Genomic DNA, 5,056 nt, shown 5'->3' on the forward strand with positions numbered 1-5,056 from the left:
TTTTTCTTTTCCTTTTTTCTTGATATAAAAATCTACTGTGTTTTTGTATAACTTTTGTCTTTCTGTTTCAGCTACATGAATTGATTTGGCTGGCAGTTTAAAAATTGTGTAAGACTTATTATCGTGCAGAGGTCTTGGGCACAGTTTAAAAAATGCCAACATGTCCTTTTTAAAGGTGTGGGAGTAAACAGTTCCCTGTTGTGCACACTAATTTTGCATGAACAAGTTTACAAATATATGTTATGTGTAAAACAGTATGTGCCGTTTATTAATAATTAAGTTCGAGTGAGTACTGTTCAAATGAGTACTGTTGTATCACTGCAGTTTTAAGGTGTCAGTCCTTTCCATGGCGAGCTCAGGTGATTAAGTTTGGAAGAGAAATGGGGACACCCAAAAATAAGACGGTGTTTTCTATACCTACCCTAGGTATGTCAAGGTATTTAAACTTGCATACGAAAATATTTTTTTTAAGTCACAGACAGAAACCCACAGAAGTTAAATTGCTTGAGAGGAACATTTGAGCTTCTAGCATCAATGCTGGTGATACTTAAGCCTATAGCTGTGGTGAATGGTCTAAAGCAGTGTTTCCCAAGCTTGAGTCTCCAGCTGTTTTTGAACTACAGTTCCCATCATCCCTGACCACTAGTCCTAACTAGGGATGATGGGAGTTGTAGTCCAGAAACAGCTGGAGACCCAAGTTTGGGAAACACAGTTTTAAAGAAAGAAGTTCATGGTTGACAGCACACGACAAATCAAAGGTAAAGGGACCCCTGACCATTAGGTCCAGTTGTGACTGACTCTGGGGTTGCGGCGCTCATCTCGCTTTATTGGCCGAGGGAGCCGGCGTTTGTCCGCAGACAGCTTCCGGGTCATGTGGCTAGCATGACTAAGCCGCTTCTGGAGAACCAGAGCAGCGCACGGAAATGCCATTTACCTTCCCACCGGAGTGGTACCTATTTCTCTACTTGTACTTTGATGTGCTTTCGAACTGCTAGGTTGGCAGGAGCTGGGACAGAGCAACGGGAGCTCACCCTGTCGCAGGGATTCGAACCGCCAACCTTCTTATCGGCAAGTCCTAGGCTCTGTGGTTTAACCCACAACGCCACCCGCGTCCCAAAGATCACAAATACAAAAATTATGTGATGGTCAAAAGGGGGGGGTATTAAAATACATTTCCGAAAATATTTTTTAATAATGGTGGGCACCGAAGAACTACTGGATAAAATAAAATTCTTCAGCACTACTTCTATTTCACATACTGCTCTCAAAGGTGAAGGATCTGGGCCAGTCTTAGGCAATCCTAGAAAGGGTAGAAATAACAGCTTGGCTCATAAGAGATGCTATTTAATGGAGTTCATGGGAGGAGAGTTTATTGTTCCCTTCTTGCCCCTGCCATCACCTGAACCACTCCCTCAGTACTGGTTCAATTTTATGTGGTTTTCTCCTTAGCAATCAACCCATCCAACATTTTCAAGAGTTGCTTTTGTGGAGTGGAGGAGACCAAAAAATTTGCTTTCGTGAACTTACTTTACTCTAGGTTCCATGCCCCATAGCAACTGGATAAACAGTGGATTTACTTGGAAAAAAACCTTCTACTTCATTATTCTGCTGCAAGTGTTAATATTTACTGCTTGAAAAATAGAGACAGGAAACTTAGAAAGAAAAAGGGTATTTCCCTCCCATCTTAAGCCTTGCACTGTTTTGGCAAATAGTAGCAACATAGGAGTAGATGGACAATGGAAGACTATGTTCGAGTAAATACATTGTGAGCCTTCTGACATGTAAGTTCTTGTTGCCTAGGTTTTCTGAGCCCTCCAACGGTTCTCAGTATAGTAAAATGAAAATAAAGTTGCATCATAAGAAACTACAGGTAGTGGGTCCTAAGAATAATAAGCACTAAGTAGCAAATGGGTCTTTTACTGAAACTAACAGACAAAAAAAAAAGCCTAACATGCTGAAAATCAAGTAGAGTCCAGAATTGCTTGTGGTGGATGAGATAAGCTGGTTTTCCTACAAACTGACACAAGCCTTCTGTTAGGTAGCACAATTCTGAGCTCAATTCAAACTGTTGGTTCTGACCTTTAAAGCCCTAAAGCCTCAAAGAGCATCTCCACCCCCATTGTTCAGCCCGGACACTGAGGTCCAGCTCTGAGGGCCTTCTGGCGGTTCCCTTCCTGCAAGAAGTGAGGTTACAGGGAACCAGGCAGAGAAACTTCCCAGTAGTGGTGCCCCCCCTGTGGAACAGCCTCCCACCAGATGTCAAGGAAATACACAATTTTCTGATTTTTAGAAGACATCTGAAGACAGCCCTGTTTAGGGAAATTGTTAAGGATTGATGTTTTTATTAGGTTTTTAGATATGTTGTAAGCCACCCAGAGTGGCTCAGGAAACCCAGCCAGATGGGTGGGGTATAAATACTACTACTTCTACAACTATTATTATGATTATTAATTGTGATACTCTGCTGACAATTGTGATGGCTAGATCACCTCCATTTAAATGAGCAGAATGCTAAATCCAAGCACCTGTATTGGGACATAGATGGAGGCTTTTGTCTGTCCCAGTGACCACAGATCTCCCTAGAGAATCTTGACACCAGTTATGAGATTGTTTCCACCAGCTCTGCCATAGAAAAGTTGGGCAATACAGTACAGTCAGTATGCATACAGAACCTCCAGTCTGCTCCTGGTCCCCAGCACCAAGTATACATTTGCAAAACTGATGGTGTTCTGGATTAAATAGCTATTTCATTCTGTATTTGTTAATTTTATTAAATCTAATGTCATTCAAAACATGCCTTACCTCAAAAACAAATTGGCATTCTGAATTATCAAAGCCTAACATTAAACCACTGAAACTTTCAGGAAATAACTACTGAAGAAAGAGAACATGTGGCTGTCACACCATCTCTGCCTATTGGCCATGCTCCTGGGAGATGGCCAGAGGTTTCTACCTCTGCACTAGGCTATATGCCAGGGGTCAGCAAACTTTTTCAGCAGGGGGCCGGTCCACTGTCCCTCAGACCTTGGTGGGGGGCTGGACTATATTTTGAAAAAAAAAGAACAAATTCATATGCCCCACAAATAACTCGGAGATGCATTTGAAATAAAAGGACACATTCTACTCGTAAAAACACATTGATTCCTGCACCGTCCGCGGGCCGGATCTAGAAGGTGATTGGGTTGGATGCAGCCCCCGGGCCTTAGTTTGCCTACCCATGTTATATGCCCTGCCCTGTCCCCCAGAAATGCCATCCCTCCCCTAACATGCCATACACCCCAATCTGAAATTACTTAGCTGAAAATTACATTTCTGTATATATCACAGAACATAAGCATTAGAAGAGAAGTGGAGCCTCCCTAATAATCACCATAGACAATATTGAGCCAAACAGACCAATAATCTGACTCGGTATTCTCTTCCATCATCAGATGCAGCATTGGGCTGCTTCGGGATTTTCCGTATTTTAGGGATTTTTGTTGTGTTTCTTTTTGGTATTTTGGCAAACCTCCATGGCTCCCTTTCAAGTTGTGTGTGGATGGTGCCACCTTGAAAAGAATCCATGCTTGGAGAATTAATTCACAGAGAGTGTGTATTTCACAAAGATTTAAAAAACAAACACAAAAGAGTATATTTAATTTATATGCTACGTAAATAACATAAAGGTGAATAAATCTCTGAAGTTGTTCTCCAATGCAATACTTTTGTCTACCAGCATCAGCAAACACTTTAATATAACCCCTTTAACTGTCATTTCATGGGATGTACAGAGAAAACATTATACCTTTAAAATCAGTATAATTTCTGAGTGCTAAAGTAGTTTTAACTTCAGATTTTATTTTCAAACGTTTATTTCCCAAACTATATTGGACAACTTTTGTAAAAATAACATATAAGGCATACACAATCATTTATTTCATATTTGGAAAAACAATCTTGTTGAGATGTTAACTGAAGATCACGAATACAAAATCTACGTCTGGAGCAGGCAGTGGAAAGAAATTGGCCACCTGGGAGCAGGTTCGTGTTCCCAGAGTGCTGCTACTGCCGCATGGATGACATCTGATGTCACCTTTCCAAACAGGAGCATAAACACCATCTCTCAGAGGAAGATTACGTAGCAGGTAATTGAAGTTCACATGAGTTCTATCATTGTTCTACTGCACTCCTCTTGTCGGAGAGGAAAATAGCCCTTAAGCTTTTTTGTGGCATTTGTTTTTCAGCCTACCAACAGAAAATTTCTACCACACACAACAGAATAAAAACGCATGTCATTTTGTGGCATTTTGAAATTGGTGCCCCTGAAGTCAAGGCGATTAGGAAAAAGAGGTGTTCATAAGTCAACACATAGTAGCAATACAGTAAGAACCAGTTGTTTCATAAGGAAATTCTTGATCAGGGCAGCGCATGGCATCTTTGCTGGTCCCAGGAATTTCATCCTCCCCATCTTGAAAGACCAAGCAAAAGTGGGTGCATTGAGTCTCAAGTAGGAAGCACAAATAGTGGCATTCAACAACACTATCCCTGAACCTGAGGCACAACTGTTAAGGCTTCAACCTTAGCTTCTTGAATCTGTAGAACTTGAGCCCACATGAGAAAGCCTTAATCCTTGTCTTAAACCGGCAGTTATTTGTGGGGTTTTTAAATTGATTCTAATTTTCAGAGGGGAAGCCTTGTTAGTCTGTGACAGAAAAAACAGCAAAGAGTCTTGTGCACTGCTTTTTTTTCTAAAATAAATAAAGATGTTTAGGGGTACTCTCATTTTGACTCAAGAAGACCACCATTTTATAGTTCAAATTGGGAAAAATAAATACAGTAAATGGACAAAAGTACAAAGATTCACAAAATGTTTAGGGGTATGCGTACTCCTGCGTCCTCCCAGAAAAAAAGCACTGGTCTTGTGGAACGTTAAAGTCTAAACACCTATTGTGGCATAAGTTTTGTGAACCAGAGTCCACTTCATAAGATGCATGAAGTGTTGTTCTCAGCTGATGTTTGTGTGTGTGTGTGTCAAGGGAAACAAATTAGAAGTTGTTAAATGGAACAAAAAAGTACA

This window comes from Podarcis vaucheri, assembly GCF_965113315.1.
Source record: "Podarcis vaucheri genome assembly, chromosome: 10".
Classification (NCBI taxonomy): domain Eukaryota; kingdom Metazoa; phylum Chordata; class Lepidosauria; order Squamata; family Lacertidae; genus Podarcis; species Podarcis vaucheri.